The sequence below is a fragment of the Mastomys coucha genome, unplaced genomic scaffold, assembly GCF_008632895.1.
Source record: "Mastomys coucha isolate ucsf_1 unplaced genomic scaffold, UCSF_Mcou_1 pScaffold20, whole genome shotgun sequence".
NCBI lineage: Eukaryota > Metazoa > Chordata > Mammalia > Rodentia > Muridae > Mastomys > Mastomys coucha.
The window spans coordinates 395,629-411,768 of record NW_022196903.1 but is presented as its reverse complement, the minus strand read 5'-3'; the positions used below and the strand labels follow the sequence as shown (position 1 = coordinate 411,768).

General features: G+C 35.8%; 1 pseudogene; it reads left to right on the top strand.

Moving 5' to 3' along the window:
* Positions 1-10,713, top strand: part of LOC116098468 — a 24,445-nt pseudogene extending 13,732 nt beyond the window's left edge.
* Positions 10,714-16,140: the final 5,427 nt, after the last annotated feature.

The following is a 16,140-nucleotide window of genomic DNA, read 5'->3' as shown; positions in this document are numbered from 1 at the left end:
TAGTGAAAGAATTACAATGCCTTAACATCCTCAGTTGGTTTTCCACAAAAGTATTGATTTTTAAAAAGTATTAAAATCAAAACCAAGCAAATGTCAAATTCTGCTAGAAAAAGAAACAGATCAATAAGTGCACTTGTGTGAATTAGGTGTTTTGAGTTACTAACCAAACCTGACCTTCTAGACATATTTTTATAAATGAGGTGACGGGTATTAAGATGTTTCAGAGGGAAGAATGAGACTTTTACATGTGAAAGAGGAAAGAGAATGCACAATAGCTGTGCAGAGTCAGAAACTGGAGTACACATAGAATACTTTCATCACAATGTAGAAATACAAAAAACTACCATATTCCTTTAATGCTATCACAAGTCAATGTCCACCATTTCTGAACAACAAAATTAGCCAAAACTGCTGGCAACAGAATTTGTTTCTTCTTAAATAAAGTTATTTAAAAATAAATTCTATAAATAGTAAAAAGTACAGGGTTTAATTAACATGGCCACTTTCCCTCCCTGTCCCCCGGGATTGAATGTGTGGTGCGGGGTCAAGCACTGGGTGGTGATAGGGGAGCTCTTTGGTGGGCTTTGTTCTGATTCCATGACAGAACAGGTATGATCCTTAGAGATTCTCACTCACCGATGTTATTATCTGAGATCCTGGGAACCAGTGCTGATTTGAATCATGACAGAGTGGGTGAAAGAATACATCAGAAGAGTACAGAAGAGAGAGGATGCTTGGCATCCATCCCAGGTCTCCACTGCACATACATTCATACACATGTCCACCCCCACATATATAAATATGCATACACAACATATGCAAACCATATATACATGCACACAAGAAGAAAAAATACAAAAGGTGCCATTTAGCCATCCCCTCATCCCAGTGAACCCCTCCTACATAGAGCCCTAGCGTTCAATGACTATGTCTCCTTGGAGAATTGCTTAATCCTTGTGTGCTCCATTTTCACAGTTTTAAATGTGGATACTATCAGAAACATTCTTCTGAGTTTAGCTGGATACATAAAATTAAGACAGTTATGAGGTTTAAAATTTCACTGACACATTGTTGATAATGCACAGTTCCACTTGTTAGTAGGTCTTGATTGTTCCCCAAAGCCTGGGCCAGACAACCCTTGTAGGCTCATTCTGCTTTACACAGTCAGCACAGGGAGCAGTGCTTCAAGGTTACCCATAAGCTCCTTTACCTGCCAAGCTATGGTGTAGCCATTGTGCTTCCCACTCTCCAAGTGCTTTTCATTTGCACTCCTGAGATATTTTTCTCCCAAAGAATGGGAGAAATAATATGTGGGAGACTGGATGTCAAAAACCTGGGATCCAGAAATTTTCCTTTGTGTTGTTAATTTTTTTCCATTCTTCATAACCTGATAATGAGTAGTATGGAGAAAAACTATTTATGAAATTTCCAGAGTTGGAGCTGGATTATATCACCTTCAATGATAAACAACAACAACAACAACAAAGCATAACACCTTCACTCCAATGACTGTCTATGAGGACCACTGTCTTAGCATGGATTTCTTAAATTCTATTTTATGTCTCAAAGGGTATATACTGACCATATACTTCTCATCTTCTTTCAGACAGATGAGGTCTCACAAATAGCAGTAAGAACAATATGTACAATAAAACACAAACTAGGTAGATAGATAGATAGATAGATAGATAGATAGATAGATAGATAGATAGAGACAGACAGACAGACAGACAGACAGACAGATAGTAAATAGATTTCTTTCTTCACAAGTATTAAAATATTTAAACAGTTTAAGAAACAGAACACAGTGATTAATTTGGTATCAAAAGTAAAGAATTTGTGTGTGTGTGTGTGAGAGAGAGAGACAGACAGACAGACAGACAGGCAGGCCGGCCAAGTTTGGGATGTAGGAACTGGGGTAGAAAGGAGGAGAAGGAGGGCAGCAAGTTTAAAATAGGAAGCTAATGTCAGCTGTACTGAGAAAAGCATCATACTACCCATGAAGGACAGTTCCCCTTCCTTTTAGTGAGATAGAAACTTTCTGTATGAAGCAAGACATGCACTTGTATGTCTACTTCCTGTATCAGGAAAACTAAAGCATCAAGAGGATAAACATTATATTTTTTTGGTCTATAACTCCTATTGTAATAATTTTAAATTGTACTTAAAGAACCTAAAAGATTGATTTTAAATATACACATTCTTTAAAACAAAGGCATAACTTTAAGAATAGTTGGTGGATTAATTGAAAATATCTTATGGATATCTGCATATACATGTGTTTTTTACATTGCAATGTTACTTAAGACCTAGGAGAAACAATAAATTCCTCTAACAACATTTTCACAAACCAGAGGCTGTTATGCTTAGAATCATATTTGGATAAGTCTAGTTTCAAATAAAGCATGACATAAAACACAGCTTTTCAAATAAGTGATTGCTTTGAATTCTGTAACCTGCCAGTACATTCTCTTCATGGTAGAAAGTAAATTCCTTATATAATTAATTTAGTCGGTGTTTTTACTGACAGCCTAGTACCTGGCTCATTAAACACTTATTCACTGCATATCTATTGTTCTTGTCACTAGGGAGATATAGATGGATGAGGTAGATGCCAGAGTTATGGCCTCTGTGAATCTTACATTCACAACAATGGTTACAAGAAAAAAATATAGTGTCTGTGGGATTTGTGATGAACAAATTAGATCAGGGATTGGATATCAGGAAATAAATTACCTCCACAGGGAAATGATCTTTAGGCAAAGACAAAGGCAAACTAGAATTTATGTAGGCTTTGCACAAAGGATGGAATGGACACCTGGGAAGAAGTAACAAAAGAGTTGTAAATAGAAGTAAGGAGAATTGAGGGAATTTAAAGTATGAGAAGCTCTATATAGCAGAAGTACAGAGTAGGGGCTAATGCAGGAAGTTATAGACCCAGATAAATATTTGGAAATTTAGGAGAATGGGATATAACGTTTCAGGAGGATGGTACCATGGTGAACTATTAGTGTTGGTTAGTTCAAATTTGAGTGGTGGTGACTATAACACCAATGAGTACAGCTCTAGCAAGGTATTACTTCATGCCCCAAGTGCCGTGTGGAGACTTTATCAGAGAAAAGAGTTCATTGATGCAGGGATGAAAAGATGGCCATTTATGTTTAAATGGTGTCAAGTAACTGGAAAATGTGAACAGATTTTAAACACACTTAAGAGAGAGAATTCTAGTATAGCATGCAATTGGATGTAGAAGAAACTGGAGAGCAAATACGTAGCCTGGATATTTAAAAAGTAGATAGGAAGAGGGAAAATTTGAAATTGTAGAATATCACTGTGGCAGTGAAATATGGGAAGGGTGGAGACTGTGAACACACCAGGCATTTGGCTTTCTTAAAGAAAAATAATTCCTCCAGTAGGATAAGTGGAGAGGAATAAGGCCTCCATGGGAATATAAACAAGTTGGTACCTTTAGCACTGAGAAGTTACATTTGTCCTAATGGGATTCCCATCAATAGCTCTCTTTTCTCTGTAACTGTAAGCTGAAGAAAAAGCATGCATACATACAAAGGATTCCAAGGCTCCAATTGGAGCTAGGAATTGTGTGAATGCTTTATGTGGTAATTGAGAGTTGAGTGAGTAGGACACATCATTTTGCCAGTTCAAATATCTGTTTAAATTAGAAAACCAAAGTGCAAAATAGCATAATTTTCAAGAAATAGAAGAGCAGAAACCCAAATGCTCAGGTTTTTGGAAGTGATGCAAAAGTGTTTTATTAAATATCAAGTACATATATTGTCATGAAGAGAGAATATGCATGCATTTATATACATACGCATGCGCATGTGTAATGCAATGCATAACTCTTAGAAATTTTGATCCAAGTAATTGTTACAAACTGGAGAGGTGATGTTGGATGGCCATTTGGGCATCTTATCTCACAAGAACAACTGGTGATTTAGTTTTAGTTTACCTTGAGATCTCAAATAAGGGAAGCAGTTCTGGACTTTTCTCAACACCATAAGTAGCATTCTTACATATTTTGGGAGTGAATTATGTTGTAATGAAAACACCTAATTCTCCTCTGGGCCACTTTTTCTGAGTGGTAGGGATGACTAATAAATGAGAGTGTGGAAGAAATAACTATGTGATGGGAGTGGGTGAACTCTAACATGCCTCTCCTTACGAGCAGAGAAAACAGCCCTTTTTGTATGTGTCACTTCATCATTTCTCAAACATGTCAGTAACACGATAAGAATGAGGATGATTATCTTCCATGAGCCAAAGGATTTTCAGTTGTTCACTTGGAATTTTCTTTCCTTTGAATTTTTGAGATATATGGTTTTAAACTATGTTTAAATGAGTTGCCTTGTCATAAAATTGGTTCTTTATGTGTGAGTCCTCTGTTACACTCAAAAATTGGTTCTTTATATGTGAATCCTCTGGAACACTTGTCATGGATATCAGTGATGTGTCAAATAACAACTTTTATGTGATTTCCAATATGAAATAGTGCCATATTTAATAACAAAGTTTAAATGATTCATTAAACAATTGTTATTGATCATTTATTGTTCACCAAATACTGTGTTACACTGACTTCACAGAGTTGAGAGAAGCAGAGAGATGGTTTCTGTTCTTGTGGAATGGATATGTTAGTGGAGGAAACAAGCATTAATGAACAGATACAGAACTGAATTCATCACTGAAAGTTTAAATGATATTCCAAGGAAAGTACAGAATGGTGTGAGAGAAAGGAATTCATTTCATGTTAATAAAAAAATTGGGAGAACAACAAATAAACAAAGCTTTCAATCCCAGGATTTTTAGTACCATAGGGTGGACAGTTCTTGACCACAGACAGATATCTTATATACTGGTGAATGTTTGACCATCTCTTGATTTCTACCTTTTGTATATCAGATGCCTAATTCCTGTTTAAAACCCACTAATATATAAAATATTTTCAAAGCATCCTTGATGAAATGACTCTAATTTAAATTGAGAGAGAATGTTTCAGTCAGAATGAGACAGGAGAAAAGTAACAGCAGAAGACTATGATCTCAGAAAGACAAACTTCACCAGATAAGGTTATGGGGACAAAATAGTGTTTGAACAAAACTCACATAGTGAGGGAGAAGGTAGTGGTATATTATTAGGCCAGAAACAAAAGCCAAGGAACTTTAAAGGCAGTGTTGTAATTATTGCCAAGGACAAAGAATTTCTCTGAGTTGATAACATACAAGAGAGTTTCCAGTGGGTATGTGGCAAAATCAAAGATGCAAATACTACTTGAAACTGGCTGGTTATTCTGACAACAGTTTATAGGGGAGAATCTGAGCAAAGGAAGAGACAATGCTAAGGGGTTATTAGATTTTCCAGCTAGTATCTTGAGATAGGATGCAGGATAACGAGAGAGTAATAACTAGAAAAAAGCTATATTTTTTGGAAGAATAAAAAAATTGGAATTAGCTGAGGAATATTGTTCAATGAAAAAGATAAGCGGTAACTGGCCTACCCATCCCACTGAATGGTTTATAAATCCTTAGACTGGATTTGGGTTCACTTCATTTGTTTAATGAAATTTTTAGCTATTCTTTTTTTTTTCTGAGATTTCTCTGTATAGTCCTGGCTATCCTAGAACTCACTCTGTAGACCAGGCTGGCCTTGAACTCAGAAATCCACCTACCTCTGCCTCTGCCTCCCAAGTGCTGGGATTAAAGGCATGTGCCACCACTGCCCAGCTTAGCTGTTCTTAATCTTATATTATATTAAAAAGACACTAAATTTCACACTCTTCCATATGAGCATCCTAAAAATAGAAAGTTATACATCATTTGCACCACTATAATTCAAACCACCTAATCGCTAGACAAAATTCAAAGAAAAATTTTAAATAGTTCAGTTCACAGCATATCTTGTTATTTTCGTAGCCTAGGTCAAGTGATTATTAAATAGTATATAAACTAGGAAGGTTTGCACCAGGTGCTTCTGCTTAGAATAATAGCCAAAGTTAAGTATATTTCTAATGGATACTTTACACTATTCTTCTCAAATTTATTTTTAATGAAAATGGTTTATTCAAATATACTGCTAAACTATGTCTTTCTCAGCATATATACTTCTAACTATAACACTTCACATTTACCGTCTTTATAGTATATTTTATCTGTCAGAGTTTAATTAGCCAAAATGAAATCAGTCTCTGTATCCTAAGAATAAGTCCCCGTGGTAAAGAGAATTATTGATGTATAAAAATTGGAAGGTTGAAAGGTGAGAAAAGTCACCACTAACAATCCACCCTATAGCTTGTCCTCTGGAGGAAAAAATGAATTGCATCACTATGCTTACCTAGTTAGAGCATTCTCTGAATTAGAAGATGACAGGGAACATACACATTAAACTCGTTATTTCATAATCTGCTTGTCCTGAGACGTCTGCTCACAGAGTTGATAGAGAATCCAGGCATGTACTTAGCATCTCTAATATACCCAACATTGGCCTACATTCTCAATCATGCTTCCCCCAATTTCTTCCTTGCAAGAAATGTCCTAAAAGTCAGTATAGAATCTCATCTACAATTGCTTCTTTTATACAAAGTGAATGAACAAAGGGCCTTAGTCTGCCTGTTTTGCAAATGCGCCATTGCTCAACTCCTTTAGGTCAACTGTTAGATGTTGTCATGTTGAACATCTCAACTGTTCTGGTTGCAATACTATAAATGTGAGTTTTGTAGTCAAGTCTGCTTTCTTCTTTCCTTCTACCTGTTACAAACCCACACTCTCTTTTACTCTTGTATAATAATCAGTGACCTAGATGCACATTAAAATAAGAAAAATATAGCCTTATTTATGTACCTGTCAATAACTACAATTTCAGACCTTTTTACAGACCTGATTTCTTTCTGTTATTTTCTGTCTGCTCAAAACCTTGTGCTAAACTTTCTCATGATTTGAGCCTGCTGCTTATGAATGGATCCTTTTGTTTTGACTCATCTAAATATGTCTTCATTTTATTGTTCTCTTTGAAAATTGTTAATTGGGTATAGAGCTTTAGGAGGGCTATTTTTATTTCATTATTTTTAAAGATGTTATTCTGAATTCAGACCTTTATAGTTGCAGATGCCTCATAATATGCCCTGGAAATCTCTTAAACCCATTGGGTCAATCAAGTTATAATGTTAATCAGATAAGCTCGAAAATGACTATTCCATTCTCCAAACATGGTTTCTCTCCTCCCTTCTTTTGGCTTGATATTTGATGTTCTGAGTATATATGCACTAAGGTCATTTACAGTTGAACACTAAGGCATTTTGAATATTTCTTCTGTGTGTTTCATTTTCAGATAATTCTTTCCACTGTTACTTTAAAGCAACCAAGCTTTTTCCCCCTTCACATCCAATTCAACATAAACAGTTTTTACCCTGAACACTGAAGTTTTTATCTTTGAACACTGAGTATCTGTAGCCCCTGTGACTGTGTACCATTCCCTGTGTTTTAAGCAGTTTTTTGGACATATAGGACATAGTTAAAAGTAGTTGTGTTAGTATCTTTGTGTGCTTTATCTGATCCCGTGTCAGTTCTTGTTTGCTTCAGTTAATGGCTTTTCTCCCTCATTATGGATTTTGTTTTCTTGCTCTTTGGTATTCCTGGCAATGTTTATGTAGGAATATGGATGGAAGGAATGATCCCCAGTGGTCCATATGTGAAAGCTGCACCCTGAGTAGCATTGTTAGAAGAAGCAGTAAACATAAAAAGCTAGACTTGATGGGAAGCCTTTAGGCTTTGGGGAATTTGTCCTCAAATAGACACAGAGATCCCAATTATCATGGTCTCCTCTCCACTTCCTGGTTTGTAATGCAACCACTTGCTTTAACTAGCATTAGCACCCCTGCCATCGACCACACCCATCAGATGTGGAATCAATGGGCTGACAAGTCCTAGGTGTGAAATTCTAAATAGTTAAATAAAAAATGTTTCTTTACAAGTCACTTTACCAAGGAAATTAATTGTAGTAACATGAAGTTAACTAGTATAGATGTTAATACAAATTAAATATTTATACCTTGCTATGTATATTTCTATCCTTTAATTGACCTTTGTTCTGGAATATAGTTATCTGAAAATTTTAAATAGCAAATACTTAAGTTTTGTTAGAAAGAATCTGAGCCCATCTAGGGTTTCTTGCTTTTAAGGCAAGGTCTCTCTGAATGTCCCACTCAATATTTTACGAATTGTAACTTCTGGAAAATGAAGAAAGAGACCACAAATTTTCACATGCCATTTGTTGACACTTTCCCTTCTAACCTGTTTGGATAGCTCTTTTCTATCCTTTCTTTCTTTCTTTCTTTCTTTCTTTCTTTCTTTCTTTCTTTCTTTCTTTCATTCTTCCTTTCTTCCTTCCTTCCTTCCTTCCTCCCTCCCTCCCTCCCTCCCTTTCTTCCTCCCTTCCTTTCTTTCTTCCTTTCTTTTGGTTATTTTGTTTATTTATATTTCAAATGTCCCCCTTCCTGGTCTCCTATCCACAAAACTCCCCTCCCATTCCCCTTCTCCCACCCACCCACCCACCTACTCCCTCTTTTCTATTTTTGAGACGAGAGCTTGTAAGCAACCACACCCCAGTAGCCTTGAGAAAGAAAAAACGAAAGATGCAAAGGAAAGCAAGGAGAGGAGAGAGGGGGAGAGGGATGAAGGGGAAGGACTGCCCCTTCTCTCCTCCTCTTCCCCCTCTTCCTATTCTTCCCGGCCTCTCTGTTTGTGCAACTGTTCCTCTGCAGTACTCTGCCATAAACTGCAGTTGTATTGGTCTCCACAGAGTCTGAATGTTTTCCCCTTAATTAGTGAGACTCCTGAGCTCTGTACATGAAATTACCACCCATGCCACATTAAGGGGTATGGTTCTAATAACAGTGAAGAAAAACCAAACAAACAGAGTAAATGAACTTGTCAGCTGGAGTGAAGGCAAACAGGCAAAATGCAAAAGTTTAGCCCCTTGGTGTTCAAATTCCAACTTTAAATAATCGTATCAAGAAATCCCCAGGAAAATGCAGAAAGAGTTGCATCTTACTTGATACCCTATCAGTCAATTTGACAGGCAAGATTAGCCATCACATTTAGTCCTTCTTAACAGACCTAATTGTTATATTGAGCTACATGTTTCACCTGCTGTCTGGTTTTGAGTAAGAGATTGTGCCAATGTTGCAGTCCATGTCTAAAAGACCACTGCAGGGCTAACACATAACCTGTGTGTAGTGGATTTAGTTTTGTTCCCTCAAGCTCCTCACCCTTCGTGTGCCTGGTCTATGGTGAGTTCTAGTTCCCAATCCACTTAGCAGTGACTCCTCCCAGCATTTTAGCTGGGATTGTGCAAAACCTACTGAGGCTCACCCTCTAGTATTTGAGAGAGAAGCAGGTCTATCAACTTAAGTCTCTGAATATGTTAAATAAATAGATACCTTTGCCAGCCAACTAGGAACATGCAATGCTAATACAAAACTAAGTCATTAATTGTCTTAAACTATGTATATGTAGAAGGTTAGGTTATCTATGAATGTATATGTATCACAATAAAGTTTTTTCTCCTTAGTAATTTAACGTATTTAAATTTAGAATGCTGAAACAAAATTGAAATTTTGTTTGAATATTGAACATTTCTTCCCTTCCGTTCTGACCCTTCAGCCATTTTCACTGTGTTATGTCCTTGTAAGTCTTTTCTGAGGATGCTTACCATTTGTGTAGTGGTCACATATTTGTGTTGGATATATAAGTCTACTTTTCAAAAGTATTATTTAGACACTGGGAAAAATGAAGTAGATTGCTATGTTTTAATGGAGAAATGCACTTTATAGAAATTGAATTTTGAGGATTAGAGGATGCGATAGGTTCTAACTATGTATGAGATAATTTATAATCATGCATATTTCTTTGTTTTCCATTCCCTGCATGTGGAAACATGAAGCTCACTTCTGTGTGGCAGGCAAGCACGCTACCACCGAGCTTTATTCCTAACTTTATGGGCTGCTTTTAAATGTACAAAATTTTCTGAAGAATTAAAGAACATTGGTTAAATATGATTTTTTGGACAAAGGATGAGGGCTAATAAAATACTGCAAAAAATATTTTTGGTATAAACTTTTTTTGATACACACAGTCCATTAATTCTGGATAACTTCCCCATATTTTCACTTCATGTGAATATGTTATTTTTTCCTCTTCAAATGACAATGTGCACATAGTACCCATTTCCTATTAATAGATAGATTATTTCTGAATTGACAACACCTTAATAACAAACAGAATAAAGAATACAGTGCTGAGTTCAACTGCAAATTTAAGAGATGACCCCGAAGGTGGAAAGGAGGAAAAGGGGGTGCCGCCTCTGGGAGTGACAGCGCTGACAATAACCTCAGGGTCCTAAAGGTGGTCGCAATTCAGTAAAGGTCAGACACATTCTATATAAAAAACATGGGAAAATAATAGAAGCTGTGAAGAAGTTAAAGTCTAGGATGAGATTCAGTGAAGTGGCCACACAAAATAGTAAAGATAAAGCCAGACAGGGGGTAACTTGGGTTGGACGACCAAAGGATCCATGGTGGGGCCATTTCAAGAAGCAGCATTTGCCTTGCCTGTAAGTGGAATGGATAAGCTTGTGTTTACAGACCCAACAGTTAAGACAAAATTTGGATATCATATTATTATGGTGGAAGGGAGAAAATAAAATCACATGAAAAATTGAAAAAAAAAAGAGTACACTGATTTTTTTTTATAGACATGGGGCAGGATGTCTGGCTTATTCCTTGCTTTAAAAATAATAATACTAAATACTCTTCCATTGTAAATGGAAACTTCAGATACAACCACTTAAATTAGGTTGATTCCTGTGTTTATGGTTTGGATTATATTGCAGATGTGAAATAATTTATTATTTGCCTGAAAACAAGTATTTGAGTGATGAACATGTTCTGGTGATTTTGATGTGCATTGTTATGGATATTGAAATGCAAAATGAATGAAAGGCAATTGAAATCATCTCTATATATACAGGATAATTTTGATTCTTTGCACAATGATTTATTAAATAAAACAGCTAATATTTTCATTGATTGTACCCACTTAAAAATGAGCATTTTAATATGGTATAATTTTCTCCAATTATTTTCACCATTTTCAAATCGAATAGTCATTAATGCAACTAATTCAATGAATAGTTCTGTAGATTATTAGATATGGCATTACATATCATTCTGATTAATATTCTCTCCCAATGATTATCTTGGTAAATGCAAGAAGGATTTTGGAATCTGCAAATTAAGAAAGGCTAGGGCTAGCAAGATAGTTCCTTAGGTCATATGCTATCTACAGAGGCCTGGTAAACTGAGCTTGATCTCCAGAGCTCATATAGGGGTAGAAGGGGAGGATCAATTACATAAAGATTTCCTCTGACCTCCGGGCACGTGCTACAGCAGGTGTGCACACACACATGAGTACACACTCTCAGACAGGAGTGTGCATCTATAGATACACATACACAACATAATAAAGGTGATAATAATAGTAATTCATAAAATTTAAAAGAAAAGAGAATGAAGGCTGACTAGGACTATTCTATATTCCCTGGGCTACAAATGAAAGGTTCTGTAGAATAAAAGGTGGGTTTAGAGTATTTTAAAATATAATACAATGTCTCCAGATCATATTTATAAAGGTCTAAAGATGAAATGTTAATTCATATGATAAAGTGGGATCGTAAGTATTTTTTAATAATATGCTCAAATGAAAATTAAGAGAAAAAATAAACAAACAAGACAAAGGCAACAAATGGTAAGCAGCAGGATGATGTATTGCTTGTTTAAAGTTGTGCTTTTAAATGCTGTAAAAGGCGACTGCCAGATATTTAGAAAGAAGGAGACCTTTGATAGTGGGGTGTGCGAGGGGTATGGACAACAAGATGATGAGGGAGAGCAAAGGGCACTATATATATGCCTGGAAATGTCATAATAAAATCAACGCCTTTGTACAGTTAATACATACAAATTTTAAAATGCAAAACCGAGGGTTGGGGTGGGCAGCAGTGAGCTTGCCTTGTATTGATAATATTGTAAAGGAATTTAGGGAGGAAAGGGAAAGGAAAGAAATGGAAATAAAATACGTTATCATTTTGACAAAAACAAAACATAATTTGCAATTGTGTTGTCTATTTCAAAATGGGATTTCTATTTATTAGAATTTTACTAAAACTCTAAATTGTTTGAGAAGAATCAATACTTTTAGGCTAGCTAGCCAAGTGACTTTTATCAAAGATGTGCTACAGTTTATTTATTAACAGCCTTTATTTTTATTCTAAGAGCATTTGTCAATGCACAAATTATAAAACTTCAATGAAGAGGGGAGGGGTAAGATTGGATAACACATAAGCAACATGAAAAGCAGCTGTGAGATGTCAGAGGGTGCACTCAGTAGAGAACACACATTCCAACTGCCTTTGTACACTGCATGCTGGGAAGCTAGAATCTGTTTCAGCTTAGGAGACAACTTCCTCGACAGGGAAATCAACCAATGGTACAAAAGCTCTAAAAGCAAAACTCAAGTTTTGTTTGTGCTGGACTAAAGAGGAACCTGAATTGTGATAAACAACACATTTAGTAATATTTTTAACACTGGCAACAGGTCCTAGTTTTGTGTGTTGATAATTATACACATGGATGCATAGCATCAAAATCCAGTTCATGCAGCCTTCAAACATACTCTGCTGTGCATATCCACAGTGGCAGGTTCACTGACTTATTATGGGAGAGGTTTTTGATGCCTCTGTGATGAATGGTAATTGGTTGCAATGCATTGCCATATCTGACTGGCTATTGGCTATAGTAGGAGCAAATCTGAAAACCCTTTGAATATCTGTCAGTAGTGGCTGAGGCTGTACACTGATATTTACAGGGCTCACAAATGAGCAGGTGTCAACCTCTTAGCCACTCAATTACCTCATGAGAGGAATGCGTATGTACAGTTTCTAAACATTCCTCTATAGAAATAATTGGTAAGAGTTATATTTCTGAACTCAAGATACAAGCTAAACTTCAAGGGAGATAATTCAAAGAAAATTGTACTAAATATTTTGTAGTTGAAATAATAAAAATTAAAGAAAAAAATCCTGGAAACATCATGAGGAGAGATGGGGGGAAAAAACAAAGATACTTTTTGATAAATATAATTAAGAAAAAATGGCCCTACAGATTTTTCATAAAGGAAATGCTAAAGAAAGTTATTCAGGCTGAAAGAAATGATACCAGAAGAAAGCACATGACTTTTTATGCCTTAATAAAGTTTTATTATATTATGGCTCATAATCTTTGATAGAGTTTATTCGTTTATGGAAAAGGGCTTTACATGAATCTTTAGTTTTTGTTAAACTGCTGCTCTTGAGAATTCACACATGCACATGTGTATTAGCACACATACACACACAAGTACCATACACACGTGCATACATTACATCTGAGAGACTGACCATTTAGAAGAATAATACAATAGGTTCTCCCCATCCAGCCACAGCTCTTGGTTCAATAATAATGCCTGTTTTGGGGGTTTTATCTTGAGAAACAGAACTTAAATCCATTCAGAATGTGATTGGAAACTCCCATGATGTTCTTCAGATACATGTATTTTCAAATTACGTATCTGACAAATGACATGTATCTGGACTCTTATGCAGAACTCTCAAAATGTAACAAAAAATACTTAATAAAAGTTGGCCAATTATATAAGCAAAACTCCAACCAAGGAAAAAATTTCATTGGCAAGTATACATATGAAATGATGCCTAAATCATATGATGAAAGAAATGCAGATTGTAGAAGGTAGGACTCTACTATCCTTCGAACAGAACACCCAAAGCACAACTAACAATGGAAAACACCTCACCAAGGCAACTGCGGCAAAACTGAACAGCAAGGAGGGCTCTCACATTCCTGGTTGGAAAGAAAAACACAAATTAAAATGTCTTATGAACTAACTCGTACCCTCAGAGCTCCCACGGACTAAACCACCAACCAAAGAGTACACATGGTGGGACTCATGGCTCCAGCTGCATATGTAGCAGAGGATGGCCTAGTCAGGCATCAATGGGAGGAGAGGCCCTTGGTCCTGTGAAGGCTGAATGCCCCAGTGTAGGGGAATGCCAGGGCCAGGATGTGAGAGAGGGTGGGTTGGTGAGCAGGGGGAGGAAGGAGGGAACAAGGAGGTTTTTGTTTTGTTTTGTTTTGTTTTGTTTTCAGAGGGGAAACCAGGAAAGGAGATATCATTTGAAATGTAAATAAAGAAAATATCCATTAAAAAAATAAAATAAAATGTCTGGGTTGGGGTAGAGGGATACATAGGGTGGCTCCTACCCTCTCAGAGGGGAATGGGGAAAGATTCTCTGTGAGGGAGGGACTGGGAGGAGGGGCAGCAATTGGATGTAAAAAAAAAATAAATAAATAAAATAAATTTTAAAAATAGCCTACTGGGTTCATGCAAACTTGACAATTATTGCTTACTTAGAAGTCCCAGTCAAAGTCACTGGCGTAGTGAAGTGACTACATCCACACAGAAACTTTAGACAAATGTATTTATACATTTTTATTTGCTAGAACTTAGAAGCAGCAAATATCCTTGTGGACAGAATAGGTAATTACCCTTCTCTTGTTTTGATCTGTAACATCTCACAATATTGCTAATACTAGTAGTAATAAGAAATGCACACACTACTGATGTGTGCATCATGCACACATTAATAACATGCAATAACATGCAAAAAGAAGGTAGATAGTTTCAAAAGCACTCGGATGTAAGATTCCTTTTATATTTGGCATTACAGAAAACAAATAAAATAATATAAAAAAGCTGTATGGCTATAGGTCAGGTCAATATAAGAAGATTATCAGACTATCAAGTGGCAACCAAGGATAATTATTTGAGTGGCAGTGAGGACTGATTAAATTATTCTGTATTTTGATTGTGCTTATGATTATGTGAGTCTACACATTTGTCAAGCCTGCTAGAATCAGAAGGCATAAAGATTGATTTTTAACTGCATGTAAATTAAGGATACATTTTTTTAAAATTTAAAATACTACTCAGGTTTTCAAAGTCTCAATACAGATTAATATGAGCAGGATTTTTTCAAATAAAAGAGAATGAAAATTTCACTCTATTTAACCTTCATAAACCTTACATTTGATTTTTCCAAAGGAAAGCAATAGAGTTATTATCTTCTTATTTCAAGGACATGAGTGTATTTGGGAATGCTGGTAAAATGTTCCATCAAAGGATGGAAGAAAGGAATAATTGCATCCTCATGGATAAATCGTTGCTGCTACATGTATGGCTGCTTTGTGAACAGGGGATCTCCATCATGGTAATTTTCAGAATAGATATCTCCCACAAAGAATCAATGAAGCTACCAGTTGATTAATGAGCAAGAACACATGAAATGCCACTATCTTTATTAGTAATGGGAAATATAGGCCCCAAGAATAAACTGAACAAACATTGTGTGACTCTTTCTCTCCAGCCCCTACTCATTCTTGGGGCTCTAGTTAGATGCATGAAGGTTTAAAAATAATTTGCATATTTCAATAAATAATATATAGAGTTTGTGTTTATTTACTGGGCAATGTTGTAATAGGATTTGAGGATCAGATAAATCCAATCGTATAAACAACATTTGAAATAAATGTTGGTCTTTAATTTTTATATTTGTATTCTTTACTGTCTTTTCTTTTTTCATTTTCTTTTCTCATTCTGTATAGTAAAAGAAAATAAAATGTGTTCACTCTAGGTATCTAATAGATTTTGACCATGCCTCTTAAAAGCCACTAGAGTTAGTAAAACTAGTCTTAATTATTGCAACAATAGTCTTACCAGTTTGACAGTTATTATTAAAATTCGTTAGTTAAATAGAAAATCACCTACATAAACATATGAAAAGCATCTGTTTTCTTGTGGTTAATTTTCACTTTTCAATCCTTGTTTTTCTTCTTCTCCCAAACCAAATTATAGTGTTGCTGTAGCCATGGAAACAGTGTAGACAAAAAGAATTATACAATCAACCATGGTGGCCTTTGCCTGTAATTTCAACATCAGAGAAGTGGAGGCAGGAGAATCA